Raw genomic sequence first — 23,897 nt, forward strand, 5'->3', positions numbered from 1 at the left:
GGGAGCAAATGGTTAGAGATCTTCATTTTAGGAAAATAACTCTGATGGCTAAATGAAGGAAAGACTGGAGAAGGAAAAGAACTGCAGCAGGCAAATTTACCAACAGGCTATTGCAATGGTCTGCACCAACATTATGACAGTGAAAAGAGAAGGGGTCATATTCTAGAGGTATTACAAATGTGAAACTGCTAGGTTTTGGCAAAAGACTGGATATGCGGAATGATAGAGTGAAAGAAGATAAATGACACCTAAGATTATGCTACCTTCCACATTAACAGAGCTGGAGAAAATATGTGTCATATTTTAGACATATTGGGTTTAAGATATTTCCTGGAATCCAGTATTTTGGTAAATTATGTTTTTACTTTAACAAGGAAATGGGGTTAAGTGAATTTCCCAAGGCCACACAGCTAGGTAATTATTAAGTGTCTGAGATGGATTTGAACTCAGGTCCTCCTAACTCCAGGGCCAGTGCTCTATTTACTGTGCCACCTAGATGCCCCTGGAATCCAGTTTAAGATGTCTGAGAGGCAGTTAGAAATATGAGACTAGAAATTAGGAGAAAGGCTATAATTGGGCGTAGAGATGGTCAATAAATCCATGGGAGCTGATAAGATCACCAAGTGAAGTAGTCTAGAGGGAGAAAAAGAGGTCCCATGACAGAACTCTTGGGCCATCCATAGAGGATGAGACTTGGATGAAGATCCAACAAAGAAGATTGAGAGATCTGATAGAACCAGGAAAGAATGGTATCCCCCCCAAACAAAGAGAATATCAAAGAAAAGAGGGAGATTAAGCATGTCAAATGCTACAGAAAGGTTGAGGAAAATAGCCATTGAGAAAAGGCTAGATTTGGCAACTAAGATATCACCAGTAACTTTAAAGAGAACAATTTTGGTGGAATGATAAGGATGGAAATAATAAGGGTTAAAAAGAGTGAGAGGAGAAAAAATGGAGGTACTCTTTTTTAACCCTTACTATCTATATCTCTTCTGCCACTGTAGCTAAATTCCTTGAAAGGACTGGGAGAAGAGATATAGTATAACAGGATGATGAAAGATCAAGTATTTTTTCATATGGGAGATATGGACATGTTTATATGGAAGCAGTAGGGAAGAAGTCAATAGACAAGAAGAAATAAAAAATAAAAACAACAGAACAACAGAAGAGATTGTCTGTTAGAGGAGATGGCATGTAATGAGACTGCTTGTTAGCCTTGGTAAGGAATAAGGCAACCTTATCATGTGAGGCAAGGATCAAAGAGATAGTGGCAGAAGGCATTAGTTACATGATATGGGAAATAGGAAGTTCATAATGAATGACTCAATTTTTTTTTCTTTAAAATGTGGCAAGATTCTTAACTGAGAGAATGGGGGAGAGAAGACAAGGATAGTTTAAGGAGGGATGAAAAAGGTCTGGAGGAATTTCCATGGAGAGTGGGAGAGAGTGTATTGAAAAGAGAGAAAAATAGTATTGTCTAATAGTAATGAGAAGTTAGTTGAAATTGTACTATGTAAATTTGAACTGAACCCACTCAGAAGAGTTGCATTATTTTTTCCTCCATCATATAGCAGAATATGAGAGAGGCAAACAATGAAATAATACCATGGGAAAAGGATAGATTCAAGAGAGAAGAGTAGTGTAAAGTCGAATAATTGGTTCAACAAGGGGACAAAATGCAGAGAATGTTAATGCAAGTAATGCCCTCAAAGAGGTCAAAGAAATAGAGGTCACATTATAGATAAAGAATAGGCTTTCTGCAAAGAAAGGTGGAGAGGTGAAAAGCCAACATGTTATGTCAGATAATGTTAGGTTATATTAGGGGATTTCAGAATTCTGGAACAAGGGTATACATTTGGGGAAATGTTAAGACCAAGAGGATGACCATATTTTTGTGTGACTAATGTGAAGTAAAAGTCACGGGAAATGAACAGGTTGAGGAACTGAGTGGTTAAGGAATTTGAGGGAAAATCAATGTGTATGTCAAAGCTCCTTTAGTATGAGGGTAGGTGTTAGGAAGGGCAGAAAAGTTATGAATCACATACTAAAGTTATTGAGGAGCAAAGGAGAGTTGGAGATCTATAAGTTACAGATTTTAATTGAGGGGTAGAGAGTAATAGTATGAATTTCAAAGAAGGATATGTTACCTAGTAATGAAGGTAGGAAGAGAACCTGAAAATGATAATGGGGAGCTCAAAAAGTATTGTTAACTCATCGGCTTTGGCTAGTCAGCTGAGAAGAATGAGGGAAGGTGTGTAAACAGAACCAGAAAGCGTGGCCAGGGAAATTGTGTTAGTAGGAGAGAGCTAGATGTCAATAATAAGCTAGTGGATGAAGTAAGGAAGGAAAAGTTTTAAAACAAAAAAGTTTTGTTAACTACAGAAGAGGCATTCCAAGAGGTTATATTGGAAAGAGTGTGTGGGTTTTTCCCCCCTTAACTTTGGAGTGGGAAGGTAGAAGGGAATGGGAATAAAGAAGTGAGAAGTGGGAGATGGGAAATATGGTTTAGATGATGATCTATGGAAGTTCAGAATTAATGGAATATGTGAGGTATGACAAGGTGTGAGAATGTTCATCATTAAGTCAAAGATAATCTTCTTCAGATTGGGCTGAAGACAAAAACAGTATGAGACGTAAGACATACAGTCATATGGAAGGTCACATTTCATTATTCCTCTTCCCCCAAAGGCTGGAGATTAGGCAAGATTAGGCAGAAGAAAGAAGTCCCAATACCCACTGATTTTCTTCTCTGTTTTCTTAAAGGAACAGGTACAACAGAAGAGGGAAAGTCTGATGGTCAAAGGAAGATTGTGACTCTCTAAATTGGAGGTTCTCTGCATCAGTTTGTGATATAAGGCTAGTAGAGGGTAGAAAGTGCCTTGAACTTGCACAGATGGAAGGTAGCCAAATCCTCAGGCAGTACAGAAGCAAGCAGTAGACTCTAAGTTGAGGTGACCCGTTCTTCTAGGTATTCATGTAATTCTTGTGGAAAATCTTTTTTTTTTTTGAGTCTACTTAGAATTGTTACATAGGTACTTTTTCCTCCTGGAAAGGATTTTTGTGGACCTCCAGATCCACAACTTTAGTTCCTGAATTGGGGCTTTGAGTCAGGGCCAGATTCCACTTCCTGCTGGATTTATGAATGAGTGATCAGTCTTGCCTGGTCTCCCTTGAGTCATCTGAGTTTCTGTGCTGGCTTTCTCTACTTTCTGGGACCTCCAGTGACTTTTTGAGATTCAGAATGCTGGCTCTTTGCGGCACTTTATGGTCTCAGGACAAAATATTAGTAATTCCAAAGCCTAGACTATCTAGACTGGGCACCGTCACACCATGGCAGTTGCTGCCATTCCTGGTAGCTTCCCAATCACCCTGGGAATTTCTCTTTCCCTTCTTGTTATCTCTGGACTCAGAGACTTGTAGACTGTACTTCCTTTGGCTTTACTGGGAGAAAAGTGACTTGTTTGCCAGTATTGGCAATTTACTTTGCTACTGGTTTAGTCTTATGGTTGGCATTTCTATGTAGTTCTGAAGTGGAAAAAAAATCACTTATAGTTTCTCATTGGATTTCTCAATCATTACTTGGTCCAGCATGAATTTCCAGTTTTTGCTGCCATAGAAGATAGGAGCTGAGAAGTTCCCTGGAAGGAACTTCATACATAATTTAGTCCAATATATTATTTTTTTTAGTTTCTTTTCTTTCCTGCAAGGCAATGGGGTTAAGTGGCTTGCCCAAGGCCACAAAGCTAGGTAATTATTTCTGAGGACAAATTTGAACTCAGGTCCTCCTGAGTCCAACCCTATTATTTTAACAATAAAGTCTAGTAAAAAGAACTGATATTTGAAATCTGTTTTTTTTTCAATACAAGTAGAAATATGATAGTCAATATAATAATTCATGGCTATTAAGTTATTCTACTGCTTTGATCCTGAAGTCTATGGAATTGTCAACCTGTGCAATCCCTTTGGAGTACAATGAAAACACCCCATATGGCTGGTGTCTCTAGCTTCACACAACGTTTCCATATCCAAATTTAGCAGATGTTTCTTCTTAACTCTAATGGCCAAATTTATGTCTCTTTGATCACACAGAAAGAGACTCAATCAAAGACAGAATCGAACAGTCACATAAAATTTCTGGGCTAAAAGGGCCTTCAGAAGTTTAGTTCCAATATGTATAAGCAATAAAATCATGGCAAATTTACTTCCCTGCAGCCTCAGTTTTCTGCATCATAAAATGGGGATAATTATAATTAACAATATTTTATAGGGTTGTTTATGGGAAAAGCACTTTGTAAAAGAAAGCACCATAGAAAAATTGTTAATATTTCCTAATTCTGGGGGCAGCTAGGTGGCGCAGTGGATAGAGAACTGGCCCTGGCATCAGGAGTACCTGAGTTCAAATCCACCCTCAGACACTTAATAATTACCTAGCTGTATAGCCTTGGGTAAGCTACTTAACTCCATTTGCCTTGCAAAAAATTTCCTAATTCACAGGGTTCTTGTGAGAAAAGTCTTTGTAAATAGAGGTTGTCTCCTTAAAGTTAAGGTTCTCTTCTCCTGAAAGGTTCTAAGGAAGAGTGCTTCCTTGGAGTCCTATTTTATAGTATCCAAGTCAAAGCTTAAGGAGGTTAATGTGAACATCTGCACTCATGCTGGTTATCACCAAGGAGTCAAATTACTTCCCACACCAAAGATAACAATACTATACTAACTATCCAATAAAGACAGAGCTATCCAATAAAGACAGAGCTGGCCAAGAAAGACAAGGCTAGAGGTTGCCATCCTATATAAAATTCTGATTATGAGACTCCCAAATTATAAGACAATACGAGTGTCATGACAAATAAGTTAATCAGCATTGATGGACCTTAAACTCCTCACCTGTAAAGTGGATACCCACCTATGTCATAGGGTTATTAGGGTTAATATTAGTTATTTATTAGTTATTAGTTAAAATGAAAATATGAAAGAAACAATATTTTGCTAAATAAAAAGTACTATAGAACACAAAATTTTATTATATTTATTTGTAAAAAGCAGTTAAGAAAATTCTATGTAATTACCAATTTTATGGGGCTTAATTTCCTTCTCTGTAAAATGGAGAGTGACTAGATGACTTCTAAGGTCCCTTTCAGCTATTTTAAGCTATATCTACTATTTTTAATACCTTTTAGGGGGACTTGGGGGGTGGGGGGAGATAAAGCTGTAGTTGTATCAATGTTAGAAAATTCCCTATACCAAGGCAGCTAGCTCCTCAATTCAACTTTAACTTGCAGTCTTAGAGAATTTCCTGGGAACCTGAGAGGGTAAATGATTTAACCAGAGCAGCAAAACTAGTAGATACCAAAGGTCTGTTCCTGATTTCAAGACTGTGCTTCCTTCTACATGATTTTGCTTCACTTATAGTTGTCATTGTTACCAAAGATAGGAAGTTAATATTCTAAATTTTTTTCCAACACATATATCTTTAACAAAACAAACATTTCAATTATGAATGGAACCTTAAGAACAAACAAACACTTCAAGATAGAGGTAAAAATGAAAAACTAAAAATACTTGGTTTCAGAACTGCACCCTCAACTTCTTCCTCTGTATCAACATGAAAGAAAAGAAAGTATGATGTTTGAGTCCCAAATGTCTTCTCAAATAAGAATTATGAGAAATGGATGAATACATTATTGTATATGATATAATAGAATACTTGAATCATAAGAAATGATGAAATTGTCAGAGAAAGTTGGGAAGACTAGTATGTATGTATGAACTGGTACAGAATAATAATAAGCAGAACCAGGAAAAAAATTACACAATTAAAAAAACAATGAAATCAAATACTTAGAAAAACTTAAGAACTCTCAACACAATATAACGAACCATGATTTCAGAAAACCAAAAAAATCAAGCATATTACTCACCTCCTAACAGAGGTGATGCAGAATGCAGATGCAGAATGAAATATTTATTTTTTGGACATGGACAATGAGGGAATTTGATTTGCTTGACTATTATTTTGCTTGATGTATTTGTTACACGAGTCTTTTTTTTTCATTAGAGAAAGAAAAAAAGATTTTTGTTAATTGAAAAAATTTTAAAGAAAAAAATGTATTAGTTTGGGAAGAAAAAATTTCTGCACCTATACAAACTCCTGTTAAAAAAAACCCAAACACAACAGACTAGAATCTAGATGTTTATTTTCAACTGATGTGATTTTCTTTAAAACTTTGTAAGCAAATATAGTTTCTAAAATATTTCACATTCTGCCCTAAAATATATTTTGGTTACTATAATAAAAGTATGATTATTGTATGTTCATATCATAGCTAATTTTTTTTCCTTTAGGAGTTCAAGGAGTAACATTGTACTTAAGTCATCTCACCTGTGAAATTAAAGGGCTGAACTAGATGACTACTGTAAGGTCCCTTCTCCAACTCTCATATTCTTAAATCTATAGTCCCAAAATGTGTCTATTTTAGTCATGAATTAGAAAATAAAAAATAAAAAACTTACTCCTAAAGAAAAGGTCTACATTAAAAATTAAAAAATTTGACTTCTTGTTATTTCCTTTTTATTAATGCAACAAAGTTCCCCGTTCTCTTCAGTTCCCAAATTGAAAATTCCCATTTATCTTGCGTCTAAAGTGAAAAATTTGAGTACTCAGAAATTTTCTTAGAAGAGAATTCTGAAAGATTAACACTGCTCAAGATATGAGGTTCAAATGAAGATTGTATTACTGATTATCACAGTAACAAAAGGTAACAATGGCCAGAAAGAAAATGATTAAGGGGCTGCTAAGTGGCTCAATGAATAAAGCACCAATCCTGGAGTCAGGAGGACCTGAGTTCAAATGTGACTCTGACATGTACTAGCTGTGTGACCCTGGGCAAGTCACTTAACACCAATTTCCTCAAAAAAAGAGAGAAATAAAGAAAATGATTATTACATTACCTGATGCTAACTCAGCTTCATGAAGATGAGCTGGAGAATTGTCTGCTAACCTCAAGTAAACTTAGGCTTCTAAAACATTCTTTAACTGTAAATACAAAGAGAGAATGACACAAATTAAAGAAAAAAATTATTTATAATCACCCTTAGACTTTTTAAACCTTAAATGTTTTAAGTTTAATTTTTGACCATTTATATTTATGATCTCCAGTTCAGTGGAGTTTTGATTTTATGAGCAACCAAACCATTAGACCTCATAGATTTTGCTTAACTAATAACAGTGAATTACTAAAACCAACAGAAAATGATATAGTTTCAAGAGCCAATATTGTCTGTGACCAAATTGTTTCAGGGATAGACATTGTTGGCTACCATAATTAACAAAATTATTTTGTTCCATTTTGGTTCCATTGCTTGTGGGGGAAAGGAGAAGGCTGGCTATAAATTATAATAATAAGAAATTATTATCATTCACATTCACACTGTTTTACAGTTTACCAAATTACTGTAAGTTAGGTCAAGTATTATCACCCGTATATTTTAGAAAAATGAACTGAGGCTTAACCTTGTGAGACTGCAGCTAGGAAATGGCAAAGTCTAACTCAAAGGCAGGTCTTTTACTTCCAAGTCCAATAATCTTTCTGTTTTTATAAAGCTTACAAATTGCTTTTTTCACAACAACCCTGAGACAGAGTGTAGTACATGGTTTAAGTAAGAGTACTGCTCCTAAAAACTTGCTGCTATATTAGGATGGTCTGTTTTGGGGCTACTTAAGAGCATGTAGATGTTCAATTGCTTTCTTTCAATCCAAATTAGGAAGAATTTGGTCACATGTTCTTTCTGAGTCTTTGATATCATAATACAAATAAGAATGTATGATCTCTGACCCCTAACAGTTTTGTGCCCATAACTCTACTCTCACCTCAATATATTTCTCTTCTTGATCATTTCAAACTGTATAAGATGTGCACAAAGATATTACTATCACCGATAATTCTTAGTTTGGCATAATTTTAAGCTCTGATTCCTTTGTTTTTCATAACAGATATTCTGAGAGTCAGATACAAATATACAACCATATACATATCTCCATGTATGTGTGTGTGTATATATATATATATATATATATATACACAAATGTGCATATATGAATATATTTATGTATATGAAGAGATAATATATAAGTATTACTATCATTTACAGGAAAATTTAACTTTATCTCTTATGCTGCTACTTTCTTTCACCTCCTCTGTATTTTACTTCTATTTTCCTCTTAATTAGTAACTATATTGATAATAATTTATGTGGCTCTTGCATTCCATGGATCTGTGATCAGGAAACTGACAATTCGGTATGGGGTAAATGTGAAGTCAAGTTAAGACTTCATGAAAATAGTCACCAGAGGTTTTGGTTATAAGGCTTGTTATACCAGGTCTAGTGCCCATAAAGACAAAAGATTTACTTATGATTATGTCATAGACAAGGCTGCTCCCACCTTGATTTCAACAGCATCCATAGCATCAATCCATTTGGTTGACCCAGTCAGTCTCATATACATATATATATATATATATATATATATATTATTGACTTCTCTTGCCTCCTTTCAATTTCCCTCTTCTCCTTTATTTACCTCATATGGCTGTTTACCTGCTCTCCTCCCTTGCCACTTTCCTTCTTCTCCCTTCATCAAATCACATCCTTTTCCCCATTCTCTCCACATTGGCACTAGCAGCATCATTGGCCTTTGGCCTGTTCAAAAGAAAAAAAAAAAAACACAAGCACTCATTAACTTTTAGTGCTCCTTAGGAAGGTCTCTCAGTTTATACCCATTGATAAAATTAGGATGTTTACAACTTTCCCACTGTTTTGATTTCAGATTAACCACACTGATTCTTTAAAATAAAATGGTGCAGGCATCATATCATCTTTATTTAGTTGACATTCTTCATGTAAAATGTTGCTATTCAATATGATCTTGTACAGTAAGCACAATGAGTCAACAGAAGAATATAATAGTCAAAAAGTTAACATGATCTTAGGTTATGTTCCAGTTCAGAGGCAGTTTCCAAAACAAAAGGTGGTATACTCCATACTCTCTGGTCAAAATACATTTAGAGTACCATATTCTGTTCTGAGTAATACATTTTATTAAGCAAATTCATAAGTTTGAATACATAAAAAAGGAAGGCATCCGGGATAGTGACAATACTGGCAGACAATGCCACAAAAACATCAGTGAAGCACTTGGGAATATTTGACTGGAGAAGAAAAGATTCAGAGAGGAACTGATGGACAGTCCTATTGAAGAAGAACTAAATTTGTTTTAACTGGCCCCAAAAGGCAGACCCAGGACATAATAGATTATAGGATCATGGGATTGTGAGCTGAAAAGAACATAAGAGATCATCTAGCCCAATCCTCTCATTTTACAGGTAAGGAAAATGAGACTTAGGTTAAATAATTTGTCTGAGGTCAAATAATTGGTAAGTGAATGATCTATGAACAATGTGTGAAAATTGAAGCAGGAGGTTTTACCTTGACAATAGGAAAAAATTTTGCAATAACGAAAGTTTTTAAAAAGTAGAAAGATTTGCCTTGGGAGGTGGTGAATTTCTTATCAATGAAGGTCTATAAGAAGCAGTTGTATGATCATTTGTCGGGGTGGTGTCTCAGAAAGGGATTAAAGCAGATGATCTCTATGGTCCTTTCCACCTCTGAGAATTTGTAAAATCCACTTCTGAAAATGTCATGTTTCATTAAATAGAAACATTGCGAGAGCAACTTAGATGTATGCAGGTTGCAGTTCAGAGCTCGACAATCCTGAGAGATCTGCCATAGAAAATGCCAACCACATTCAGAAAAAAAAAAAACTATGGGGGCGGCTAGGTGGCACAGTGGATAAAGCACTGGCCCTGGAGTCAGGAGGACCTGGGTTCAAATCTGGTCTCAGACACTTAATAATTACCTAGATGTGTGGCCTTGGGCAAGCCACTTAACCCCACTTGCCTTGCAAAAACCTAAAAAACAAACAAAACAAACAAACAAAAAAACTATGGAGGCTGAATGCAGAATAAAACATACTATGTTCTTTTAAAACTTCTTTTACGTTTTTTTCTTTCTTTCTCATGGTTCCCCCCCCCCCCCAGTTTTAATTCCTCTTTCACAACATGACTAATATGAAAATATGTTAAACAACCTGTATCAGATTGCTCAGTGCCATGGAACAGGGGAGGGAAGGAAGGATGGTAAAAAAATATGTAACTCAAAAGCTTGTAAAAGAATAAATGTTGAAAATTATCTTTTCACATAATTGGAAAAAATTAATTTTTAAAAAAGGAAAATACCATGTTTAAGGGGAGGCATTCAGATTAAACATGTTTCAAATTCCTAAGTTTTTTTTTAAAGGACTGTCCTGTTAGCCTATTTCCAAAAACTAATGGTGAAGTAAAAGAGAAAATGTATTCAATTCAAATAAATATTGAACACACATAGGCACAAAACTCTCCAGGAACTTACATATAGGTAGGAACAACAGTGTGGCAAATAAAACATGGACACACTATACAATAATAAACTCTTTAAAGTAGATAGGACAGGAATGATTATTCCTAGTTTAGATATGGGGAAGGTTAGCTTTAAAAACACACCTTGTGCACACACATCCCCAGTTTCTAGGGACTAAGGTATGGACTCGAGTTCTGCATCTAAATTTCATGCCCTTTCCACTATATTCTACTAATAATAGTACTATTATTAAAAGTTATTATACCTTACATTTATGTAGTATCCCAATGTACTTTCTTTATACAGTGCTGCAAACAGTCCAAATAATCTTATTTCCATTTTACAATTAAGGAAATAGGTCCAAACAAGCAATGAGATTCATTCAGGTAAGACAGTGTTAGCAAGAGAGCTCAAATATGGGTCTCCTGACTCCAAATCCAGTATTTTTTTCCTTCGTACTGGACTGGGTGAAATACCACGATCAGTTTTTTACCCATAATTGGAGAGTCATTGAAAGTTTCTGAATAGAGGATTAACATGTTCAAAGCTGATTGTTAGAAAGACAATCTGAAATCCCGTGCAGTATAGATGGAATGAAGAATATTGAAAGCAGGTAATGAAATGAAAACTCACCTTTCCCTATCTTCTCAGAGGAATGGCACCCTTAGCAAAAAACCAAACACTACCATTTACACCTAGTGGAGGTATTCCATTTTTCGGTAAAAATGAGAAAGGAAAGTCACAATTCTCTTCTCTATTGCTTACATTACCACTTTTCTTTCAGAGTGAAAATTAGATACAAAAACTTTTTTCTCTTAAAACTGCTAGCAAGTAACACTCTTTAATAAGAAGATTCCAAAATCCCAATGTAGTGAACTTACATTTAATATTTTATATTCTAAGCATATTATCAAACTAATAGGTCCAAGAGGCACAATTTGTCACAAATTTTTATACCTAACAACTAGATATCATAGGTCTATAGGATCACAAGATTTATAGCTATGTTGTTTATAGTATGCTGTTTTCAGCTGTATCTGACTCTGTATGATCCCATTTGGGGAGTTCTATTGGCAAAAATCCTGGAGGGATTTGCCATTTCCTTATCTAGCTCATTTCACAGATGAAGAAACAGAGGCAAACAGGGTCACAGAATTACTAAGCTATCTGAGACCAGATTTGAACTCAGTAAGAATCTTCTTTACTCCAAGTCTGGCACTCTATCCTAGCTAACCATAGTGTCCCACAGGCACTTCAAACTCAACATGTCTAACTTTCCTCTAAATCCTACCTCTTCCAAACTTGCCTATTAACTGTTAAATTCACCACTGATTCAGATATAAAATTTCAATATCAGCCCTCACCTACTCTCACTAATCTCTCATATAAAATCCACTGGAAAAAATTTGTAATTTTTTACCATCACATCTTTCACAAAATCTTCCCCTTTCTCTATAAACTTAGTCCCAATCATAGTCCAGACCCTCAACATTTCTTTCTGGACTGCTGGAATGCTTCTTTCTCCAATTCAGTCTCTTTGCCTCAAGCCTCTCTCTAATCCAATCACTCTACACACAGCTGTCAAATTATTTTTTCTATAGTGTAGGTCTGATCATGCCACCATCTAGCTCAATAAATTCCCATGATTTACCACTACCTCAAGGATCAAACATAAACTCCACTGTTTTTAAGACTCTTCAAGACAAGGTCCCTTCCTTCTTTTTCAGTCTCCTTAAATATCACTCCTGTCCCTAAACTCTTTGACACCCCATCCCCAGCTGCCTCATCCAGCATATTGCCCCCTCTTTTGAGACCTCATTTCTTTCCAATACAATTACATCCCCCCTGACTCCTCCCGTTTCCCCTCTTGACCCTAAGGTTAACTAGTTCAACATCTCTTTACTTGTCCTCTTCTCTCGAGTTCTTTGCCCCTTTTATTGTATCACTGATCTTTCCCTGCAAAGTCTCTGCCTTGGATGAATCCCATCTGTTGCCTTTGCTTCAAACTGATATGCTGTTGAATGAAGCTAGGAAAAAAATTAGGAAACTGAGCTGACTGGGTCCACTACAAATTTGTCATATAGTTTCAGCCAGGCCCTCACTATGGCAAGTTCTCTATTAACTCACTCTTCCTCCACTCACTACCACCAAGAGTTTGCTTCCAAACTCTCATCCCTCTTCAAACTACCATGATGTCCCCTCTTGGTTCTTATTTCACTGAAAAAACTGATGCCATTAACAGAGAATTTTTTCTCCCCTCTTTATCTCACCATCTGTCCTCCCCCATTCATGTCTCACATGAAGAGATAGACCTTCTCCTACCCAAGGGAAACCTCTGAACATAGACATGCACAAGTTTTCCTATTCTATCCATTCTTTGCCGACAGATTACCCCCTAATTCTTTACTCTTCAATTTCTCCCTGTCTATTGGCTGATTCCCTACTACCTCCAAAAATGTCCATGCTTTCCCTATCCTCAAAAAAAAAATACTCACAGGGCAACTAGGTAGCACAGTGAATAGAGCACTGGCCCTGTAGTCAGGAGGACCTGAGTTCAAATCCGGGTTCAGATACTTAATTACCTAGCTATGTGACCATAGGCAAGTCACTTAACCCCATGACCTTAAATAAATAAAATTAAAAAAAATATTCACTTGATCCATCTATCCTCATTAGTTATTAATTCCATCTCCATCTCCCCTTTTGTGACTAAACTCATAATAGATGCCTCCATTTCCTTTCATAAATCTTTACAGACTGGCTTCTAATATCATCATTCAGACAACAACAGTCTCTCTAAAGGTACTGACTTCTTAATTTCATCTAAGAACCTTTTCTCAATCCTAATCCTTCTTGATCTCTCTGCAGCTTCTGACATTATTGATCACCCTCTTCTCCTTTATATTTCTACTCTCTAAATTTCTTTGACACTACTCTATTCTAGTTCTCCTCCTACCTGTCTGATCTCTACTCAGTCTCCTTTGCTGAATGTTTATCCAGGTCACACCTGCTTAAAGGTGGGTTTCACCCAGGGCCTGTCCTGGGCCTTTTTTTCTTTGCCCTCTGTAGTATACTATTTCATTATATTATTAAATATGGGCAGCTTGGTGGTACAGTGGATAGAGCACTGGTCATGGAATCAGGAGGTTAGGAGTTCAAATCCAGCCTCAGAAACTTGACTCTTACTAGATGTGTGACCTTGGGCAAGTCACTAAGCCCTGACTGCCTTGCATCCAGAGACATCTCCAGTTGTCCTGTTTCATATCTGGCCACTGGACCCACATGGCTCTGAAGAAGAAGAAAGTAAGGCTAGTGACTTAGCACAACCCTCCCCACTCAAATCTAATTCACATACTTGTCATGGCATCATGACCTCTCTGATGTGATCTTCAAAAATGAAGAACATTATTATTATTAAATATTTACTATCTCATCAGCTCTCAAATTTTCAATTATAATCTCTATGTTGATGATTTATCTTGGATATACTTATTTATGTCTAATCCTCCAAACTTATTTCAACTATTTCAAACTAGATGTCCTTTAGACAGCTTACACTCAATAACTTAATTCATCTTCCTCCCAAAATCTGCCCCTCTTCTAATTTCATTAATAGTGTTCAAAGTGTTATCTACCCAAGGACCCAGGCAGCCAGTCAACTCCTCATTTACTCTTACTCTATTGTCAAGGCTTGACAATTTTACCTTAAAACTCTCCAATATACCATCTTTTTCCCCTGATACTGCCACAACCTTGGTGCAGGTCTTCATCATGTGACCCAAAATAGTTTCTGGTTGATCTCCCTGTCTCAAGTTCTCTCCCTCCCCACTACTATCTTGCCTTCTCTAACAGTCTAATTCAGGCTCTCACTACCTCTGGCATGCAATTTTTGGATTCTTTTGGATTCTCTGCCTCTTCCCATTCCACCCTAACATCCACAACTTTGGAGTACTTTCCTAAAGTACTCCAAACCATTGCTCTGCCCCCCACACCTTCAACAAACTCCACTGGATCCCTATTACCTTGAGGATCAAATTTAAACTTTTTTGTTGGGCATTTAAAGCTTTTTACAACCTGACCTTCCTATCTCTCCAGTCTTGGACACATCTGCTCATCCCCATACTATCTGATCCAGATGCAATGGTCTATTTGCTCTTCTGATTACATGTCCTTTCATTTACCATCTTTGTGCACACTGGCTTTCTCCCATGATTCCCTCCTCACTTTCAAGAAGTAGACTCTTGAAATCCCTGGTTTCCTTCAAGACTCAACCCACCTTCTACTTGAAGCCTTTTCAGAACTTCCTCCCCAACTAGGGCCCTTGAATTCATTTTGTAAAATACACTCAGGCAGATACATGCTTTCTCATCAATTAAAATGTAAGCTCCTTGAGAGCAAAGATCATTTTCAATTTGTTTGCTTTCTGTCTTTCTATTCCCAGGCTTTAGCACAGTACTTGACACAAAGAAAACACTTAATATTAGTTATGTGATTATTATGGAGGAATTTCAGAAATGGAAAGAACTATAGAGACATCACTACTTGATCATGAATTTCCTCAAGACCACCCCTAAAAAGTGGTCACCTAGTCTCTACCTTAAGTCTCTCAGTGATAAGGAACTCATAAGACAACTTATACTAATTTTGAACACTTTTTAACTGTTATAATCTATCTATATGAAATTTTGCCCTACCTAATCCTGGTTTTTTCTTCTAGATCCAAGCAAAGCAAGCCTCATTCCTCTCTATATGTCAGAATTTCAAATAACTTTAAATAAAAAGATCCAGAATTGACAAAAAAAATCAATTATGCTCCAATATATGCTATAATAAGGCAAGACAACATACATGCTCTCAATCCTAATCCTTCTTGACTTCTCCAAGGAATTTTGATATGGGTTTAAACAAAAAAGATGATGTTATTTGCTTAACTAGATATTATATTAGCCATATTCCCTAAGCATCCTAATGAATTGAACATTTTCTATATAAGGTCTGGGTTGTGGAATTTTTAAATTTCAATTCATTTTTCTGATTTTTAAAAACACTGTTTTTCCATCAATTCCTACACATAAACTAGTAAAAAGTAGGTTGTATTTATGACCTTTAGGGACAGGAGTGAAATCTTCCTTTGGGGTTAAGGAAAGAAATATGATGTTCCAATATATTGGAACTCATTTCTGTGGTATTTAGGAGTGAAGTCTTCCTTTGGGGTTAAGGAAAGCAATATGATGTTCCAATATATTGGAACTCATTTCTGTGGTATTTTAAGGATTATAAAGCACTTTTCTTACAGTATCTCTATGAGGTAGGTAGAAGAAAAGAAAAGTGAGGCTCTAAGTTTAAAACTTTCCCCAGATTAAAGAGTTATTAGTATTAGAGATAGAACTCAAATCTAGTTTTCTAAGACCAATGAACACTTCATCGATATGCTACTCTGCCTTTCTAAGCTTATGATTCAGGTGAGAGCAGAATACTGAGAAGCTTCTATTGGCTCATGTACAGAATGACTATTTAGATCATATGAGAAGAAAAAGGTCAATTTGGCTCCTGTTGAGTGTGTGAAAGGGAGTAATAGTAATATGGTTGCTTATCAACTCTACTCTCAGTTCTATCCATGTCCCAAAGACAATATTTTTGAGCTCTTAATACAAAGACAAGTCTGGCTTATTCCCAACTAGTTACTCCATTCCTTACCCGACAAAACCAGAGTCCAAATGTCTCTTCAGTCAAGAATATCTCCAAGTTTCAAGAATTTACAATTTCATCAATGTGAGTCTTCCTTCCTCTCACTAATGCAGCTCATGAACTTGGTTGAATTTCATGAATTGCTGATACTGAAAAACTTCAACTACTATTAGTTAACTATCCAATAATGTGCTTTTCTGCATTCAGTTAGGTTAGTCCCCCCCAATGAAAGATGCATTTTGCCACTTGGTTCATACTCAAAGACTTTCTAGTGAGAAAGAAGCTACCAGATTCAAAGCCTTACTGAAGTTCATCTTTCAAGACTCACTTTCATGCCACAAAAGAATTTTAGTGGAAGTTAGTCAAAATTAATTCTTCATCAAAATCTTCCCTTCTGCCACTTTTAAATTTAGAAAACTACAGCCATTATGGGTTTAGAGTTGGTAAGGAACCTTAGAGAACATGTCCTTTTAGAAATTCATATCAATAAACATCTATTAAATATTTGTAAGGAACAGAAAAAATTGAAGTATGGATAAAAGTGGTTATAGAAATAACATATAGTAAATTGATCTATTGATCTATAATCTATTGATCTCAAATTCAATGTTTTGAGTCTTACCATGCATCCCTGCTATTCCTGGATTAGCTGTGGTCCATGTAACTGAGCAGCTCCTCCCTCCATTCTCACCAAGCCCCTGCAAATTCATCACTCCTCATCATTCCCTTCTTTCTAAGACATGTACTTGTAAGTAAACATTCTTAAGCATCTTCTGAGAAAGGTAGAAAATATATAAAATGAAAGTTTTGAGCCCAGGCCTGAGATCAAATAAACTGTTATCAAAAAAAAAACCACCACCACCTCAGAATAGGTAACTCAAAGATACCTTGCCTAGCTTTTTAAAATATTCCTCATTTTCAATGCTACCTATATAGATAAGATATTGCAATTACAACTGTCTTCTCACCAGTAAGTAGGATACAAGGGGGTTTAAGTCATTTTATAGGCCCTTAAAAGCTCCAATCCATGCCAAGAAAATACGGTACTTCATTAAAAAATTTCCAATTAAACTTACATGAAAAGTAGTATTATATATTTGGTAGCTCATTTTTTTTGCAAGACAATGGAGTTAAGTGACTTGTCCAAGGTCACACAGCTAGATAATTATTAAGTGCCTGAGGTTGAATTTGAACTCGGGTCCTCCTGACTCCGGGCCAGTGCTCTATCCACCACATCACCTAACTGCCCCTTGGCAACTCATTTTTAAGATACAAGGAAGTATTCATTATATGTAATCTCTCTATTCTTCAGGTCTATTTTCTGATCCATAATATCTATTTCTTGACTTCCATTCATTTGCTGATACAAACTTAGTAGTTCAAAATATTCTGCTCAAAGGATCATTCTTCATATTTGTATCAACTCAATCAAAGGGTCTTTGTGAAGATCAAATGAGATAATGGATTTTACAGCACTTTATAAACACTTAAGTACTATCAAACTGTCAGCTGCTATGATTTCTGTACATAAAACTTGAGAACATCAAAGCTTCATTCCTTCACATAATGCTTATTTACAAAAAAAAAAAAGGCCCCAGCCAGAAGGGTCCAAGAGGTTAGACATGCATATAGCTAACAAATAAAGTAACTTTTCTAGATATTTCTGCTTAGGTCTAGCTCAAAATTAAAAGAGTGGTCACAAATCACAACCAAACACTTTTATAGTTAAAAAGAAGGAGCAATTTGTCACTAGGGCTGCACACAACAATCTGATTCGACCCAACCCAAAATGCAGCAAAAAATAAATAAAATGGCATGCTGTAATGGATATTCATGAAGAGCTTATCCTAATTTAAAAGAAAACAAATCTAGAGTTCTTACTGCATTAATTCATGTGCGCCTGAAAGAACATTTTTATCCAAACTGTTATATTTTCTACTAAGGTGTTAACATTTTTCAGGTCTGTTCAGAAATACTGGAAATTTAGAGAGGGAGCATTTCTCAAATTAATTTGGAGCTTAAAAGTCATATTATAAAACTCCTGACTATAAGAAAGACCAGTAACTGTAACTGTCTTGGGAAGGTAAGGAATATCACAGTAATGTAGTGCTCTGGGATTTTTCACACACAGGATTTTTTAAAAATCAGATTTCCTAGGTTGGGTGGCTTTCCTATTAAGAATATATTTCATTGCATCCCCTGGACAAAGAGAAGACTTCTATTGACAAAGTCCTAAAATTAAGGGTGTTTAAATAATACAGTTCAAATGATTTGCTACCACTTCTCCCTACCCCCTTTCCCCAGCCCCCAGTGTTTATTATAAAGATAAGATGGATAATCATCAAAGTGATTTTACAATTTGCAAATCTATTTTATTAAAGAATGATACCTGCTTTCATGGTTTTTTTTTAAAAAAAGGTCTTTCTTAAATGATCATCAACTCAGTGCTCAAAATAAAAGTGTTAAGAGGGTTTTTTTTTTCCCTTCCCTATGACAGCTGGCATTTTAGGAGACATTATATTTAACAAATATAGCAAGGCACTCATTCCTCTGATGACAAAAAAGACTAGAAAGGCTCCTTCACTGGCTGTTCACCTACTAAGAATATGAACCCCTAGAAATCCATGTGGACTTCTAATAAAGGTGACTTTTATTAAGCTAAAATCAGTTTCTAAGGGTTCTGGACTAGATAATCTGGACGGTGACTTCTAGTATCATAGTGTTTGTATAAAGAGCACTGACTTTGAAGTCAGTAGACCTGGGTTCAAATTCTACTAGTATCTGTATAACCTTAGTCAATTTACTTTACCTTTCTAGGTTTCAGTCTTCCTCAATAAAATGAGATTGAATTAAATGGACCTCTAAGGATTCATTTCAGATCTCAATCCTATGAATTATTACTACTATAAAATATTAAAGGGGAACAAATAGGAGTTTCTGAACATCTCAAAATTCTCTAGCTTATATCAGCTTTGGCAAAGATAAAAGTGATAAAAATTATATAAAATAATATACCAGTTTGTGGAACTGAATGTTTCTGTCAGGTTGCTTGAAACCTAACACACTTACCGAAAATGGCACTTTAAAGGACAAGCAGAGGCCCTGGTATTCCAAGAGTCAATCTACTCTAGAGCACGGTAGGCATACATTAATAACTCATTAAAAACTCATCATATATTAGCTAGAATTATAAGGAAAAGGAAAAAATGAGGAATATTTCCCCAAAGTCACCTGTTTTTAAAAAAAAATCATTTCTAGTATAAAGTGGACCTATATTCTCATTTTATTAAATTAAAGAATTTCAGAAGCTGAAAGGGACCTGCAAAGTATTTTAGTTCAACTGCTACCTGAGCAGAACTCCTCCCTCCATTCCCCCACAACAGTCCCGATTTGGAGTCATCTAATCTCTGCTTCAAGATATCTAAAGAGGAGGATATTCCCAGGTAACTCAATCCATTTTTACACAGCTGTGATTTTCTGGAATTTTTTCTTTATACAGAGCTGAAAATGAATGAATAAACATCCTCCTGTAGCCAACTTCAATTGCTCCCAGAAAAAAAAAATAGATAATCCTTAGACATTTAAAACCTTCCACAATCAATCTTCTACCTATCCTTCCAGTCTTACTGCTCTCCTTCAGTCAAAATGGAATGCTAGTGGTTCTTGTCCATAGCATTCCACATTCTATTTCTGTGCCTTGGACCAATGGTTCCTCAAGACTGGAATGAAGTCTTTTTACCTCTCTCTCAAAGCACAGCTCTACAACCCCTCCCTGATTTTTCTCATCACTCTCTCCCTCAGAAAATTCTTTGGTATTATTTCCATATCCTTTGTATTTACTGATATGTATACAAGTATCCTCCTACAACAGAGTTCCTTGAAGGCAAAAGTTCTTTTTGTTTCTATATCCTTCCTTGCATAGGAGGAACTTAGTGGGCATTTGTTGAAGTGACAGACCATCCTTCAAAAGCCTAGTCTACACTGTGAATAACAATGATTTACTTAGCCAACTCAAGCACTTAATTTTAACATTCACTGTGCCATAAAGTGTGAAAGCTAGAAGAAATAGCCTCATGATCTTTGATGAAGAATTAACCCTGGCAATACCAGGCAAGAGAGATCTAATGCTAGTGGCAGTTTTTCTTTTAAATGCTTGCCAAAAAAAATCAATAGGTATTTTCAAAGCTCCAAATCTGTGTCCATCTCTGGACAGAAGATTTCCAAACTAGTTCAGACAAGAACACATGAAACAATCAGAAAATAGTGTCACACAAAAATTTTTAACATTTAAAATGAGTGGTACCGGTAGGATGGTGCTCTTAATCAGAAAAGGGAGTTAGTTTAGTTGAATTTAATAAAGTACTTAAGTAAGAATACATGGATTAAAAGAACTCTGAAGAAGAAAAAAAGGAATTCCAGAAGGGAATTCTTATTAAAAGGGTAGTACAAAGGACTGTGATTTCCATTTTACAGAAGACTAAACTGAGGCCCAATTAACGAAATGACTTAACTAGCTAGAAAGTGTCAGAACCAGGACTTAACTCAGGTAATGATGATTCCAGGTCCATCACTCTTTCCACTACACTTACAATGTCATTCATTTGATTAGCTCATTCAGTTCCTTTAATAAACTTGCACAGTATAATAGGGGTACTTCACTGACTGGGAATTAAATTAGCTTTAATAGACTCTGAAAGAATAGCTCTTAGTTTATATTATCCTTTTGCATGAATATCTCATCTTTTAATCAGACTGTAAACTTCTTGAAGGCAGAATACCACAATACAGATGCTGATTATAGGTAAATGTTTTAAATGCATTATTATTTCATTTGATTCTCACAATTCTGTGAAGTAGGTGAGATGATCATACCCATTAGACAGAGGAGAAATCTCAGGTAGCACAGAGCTTTCATTCATTTATTCACTCATTCAATAAGCATGAATTAAAGTACCTAATGACATTTTTCTGTTCTTTACATATAGAAATGTGAATTTTTATTGATGTTTCTCAAGTTCACAATGTAAAAAAATGTTTTTAAGAAAAGATCTTAGCACAGATAGAAAACTAACTCTACAACTATGGGCAAGTCATTTAACCTCTGTCTGACTCAGTTTCCTCCTTTATATCTAACTTCCTTTCCAGGGTTAGGAAGATCAATTAGATAATATTTGTAAAGTTCTTACATACCTTAAAGTGCTCTTTAAATGCTAGGTGTTATTTTTATTATTGCATACAGAAAACTGTACCAGGCTTTGAAGGAAAACAATGGTTTTTGATGACCAGAGTAGGATTTTGACAAATACTTACTAATTAATTATAGAAAATCTGGCATTGTATAAAGTCAGATTAAGGAGTAGGTTATATACACAAAGTAGGTCAGATTAAGTAGGTTGTATACATAAAAACTTCTAAGAAGATGTTACAATAATTCAGATGTGAAAGGACTGAACTTGGACTAAAGCTTATGGCAAGAACTAAACAGGAAGAGTTTATTTCCCCTTTCAAAAATGATCTGACAGGACACACTAAGAAATATAGATGATGATTGGAAGGGATATATTACAAGGTGAGACCAAGGTATAAAACAAAATTTCTAATAGTTTCTACAGTTTGTTTCAGAGCTGTTCTAGAACAAAGTACAAAAAGGAAGTAAAAATACCAAACTCAAGCAATCTGTAATTCTCTGGTCTCAGGGAATTTTTCTGTAATTACTGCAAGGGTCCACAGTACAACTGTCTTCAGTAAAATTACACAATTTTTCTTAGCTGTACTGTTAACCTCTATTAAACTGCATCTAGAACACCATTACAATTTTGTGTGTGTATTTATGTCCAAAGGGTAGGCCTCATAATAAAATGACAGACTGATAATTAGGAGAAAAGTGATTATAAAAAGTTGTGACAAGACACACCCAATCCTGGACAGATTTTACTAAGAGAAAGAATATAATCACCCTTACTTAGTAAAAAGTATCAAGTTGTAATGATTTCCTGTACAATTTGCTAAAAAGTACAACATACTGACCTTCAGCATAGGCTCTCTGCAGGAATTAATATGTAATTAAAATGGGTCTTCTAGCCTTTCAAAACAAAGAATTATACCTCTGCAAAAACAGAGAGTTAGATGAGCCAGGATGATTTACATCTCTGGGAAATATGCCTTATCTGTGACCCGGGTCTGGAGTAAACAACATCTCCGCTAGCCGGAGAGGTGTGAATTCTAATAACCAATAAATCATCCTTAATATGTGTATAAGTGGTGGGGAGGAGCAGGAGGGCTGGGAGAGGGAAAGAAGAAAGAAGGGGGGGAAAGTAGTTGTTAATGGATTACAAGCACTGGTTTTTTTATAAAGGATTTTGGCAGAACCTAAAAATATAACCACAAAAACTGTCTCCTTTAGAGGGCTCCTGACCAGGAAATAGTAGGAACAACCAACTTGGGGAAGAGAAGGGTACAATGTTAAAAAAAACAAAACAAAACAAAACACTGGACTTCCAGTCCGAAGCCCAACTCTGACACAGTCCTCTCTCTGGGCCTCAGTTTCCTCACCTGTAACATTATGGGCTGGGGCCAGCTCTCAAATATCAAGGCTGGTGATTCTACGGGTCGATTCCCCACAGGAAGGCCAAAAGGGGAAGGAGAGGAGCGCCTCGAGGCAGCTTGGGCAGGCGGGCGGGCAGCGCCGGCCCAGCTCCCCGGCCCGCGCCCCGCGGAGGTCCGCGCCCCGCGGAGGTCCGCGCCCCGCGGAGGTCCGCGCCCCGCGGAGGTCCGCGCCCCGCGGAGGTCCGCGCCCCGCGGAGGTCCGCGCCCCGCGGCCGGCTGTCAGCAGCTTCGGACCCTCACCCCGGGGCCCTTCCCTCCGCTCGGGGGGCTCCCGGCCCCCCCAAGGTGACAGCCCTCCGGGAGGTCCCAGCAGGCTGCGGGTGAGCCCCTGAGGCTCCCGACCAGCCGGCCCAGGCCGCCCTCCCGCCCGCGCCCGCTCCCCGAGCCGCTCGGCTCCGGCTTCCGCGCCCCTGGCCCGCCGGGACCGGCCCCGTCCCGGCTGCGGCTCCCGGCACCTGCCCCTTCCCCGGGCGCAGCTCCGGCGCCGCCCCCCGGGGACCTGCCCTCCCCTCCGGCTCCGCTCGGCTCTCCGGCCCCGGGCACCCGCTCTGCCTCGTCCCTCCCCGCCCCGCGGACGGCTGCGGCGGGCCGGCGTGCGGGGCAGCCCGGGGAGCGGCTCGCGCCGCGGCTCCGCAGCCTCCCTCTGCCGCGGACCGGCGGAGCCGGGGACCCCGGCCCGGGGCGCACTTCCACGGGGGCGGACCCGGAACCCCCGCCAGCCAGGTCGGAGCCCGCGGAGGTCCCCGCCGGCTCGGGCAAGCCCGGCCGGGCTGGCGGCGCGGCCCGGGGCCGCCCCGTCTGCCCGGGCTCACGGGGCTCACCTGGGCGCTGGCCTCTCACATCGCTCCCTCGGTGTCCACCTCCGCCAGGCCCCGGGCCCGTCCCGGCCGCTCCCGCCGCCGCCGCCGCCGCCGCCGCCGCCGCCGCCGCCACCGCCGCCACCGCCGCCGCCTCAGCCCCTCGTCCACCCGGAAGCGCTTCCCTGGAGCCCCGCCCCCTCGGGCGCCACCGCTTCCGGCCGGAGGGAGGGGCGGGGCGGGGCGCGGAGGAGCCGCCGGGGGCCCGGGACAGCGGGGCCGGGCTTTGGCCTCGGGGCCGCTCAGAACCCACGCCGGGGCGGGACCGGCTGCGAACCCAACCGCGGCGGCGGCCAC

The 23,897-nt window shown here is 38.0% G+C and overlaps 1 protein-coding gene across 4 annotated transcripts in view; it reads right to left on the reverse strand.

Moving 5' to 3' along the window:
- Window positions 1-23,642, reverse strand: part of ZBTB34 (zinc finger and BTB domain containing 34) — a 34,592-nt gene extending 10,950 nt beyond the window's left edge. Inside the window, exons 1-3 of one of the 4 annotated variants that reach the window (XM_074211545.1) lie at window positions 23,565-23,642; window positions 8,593-8,694; window positions 6,946-7,030 (exon numbers count right to left, since the gene is read on the reverse strand). The gene's annotated coding sequence lies outside the window, so the exon portion shown is untranslated. The other 3 variants (XM_074211549.1, XM_074211548.1, XM_074211547.1) reach the window with 3 other exon arrangements.
- Between the last annotated feature and the right edge of the window lie 255 nt (window positions 23,643-23,897).

Source organism: Macrotis lagotis, chromosome 1 (genome assembly GCF_037893015.1).
Source record: "Macrotis lagotis isolate mMagLag1 chromosome 1, bilby.v1.9.chrom.fasta, whole genome shotgun sequence".
Classification (NCBI taxonomy): domain Eukaryota; kingdom Metazoa; phylum Chordata; class Mammalia; order Peramelemorphia; family Peramelidae; genus Macrotis; species Macrotis lagotis.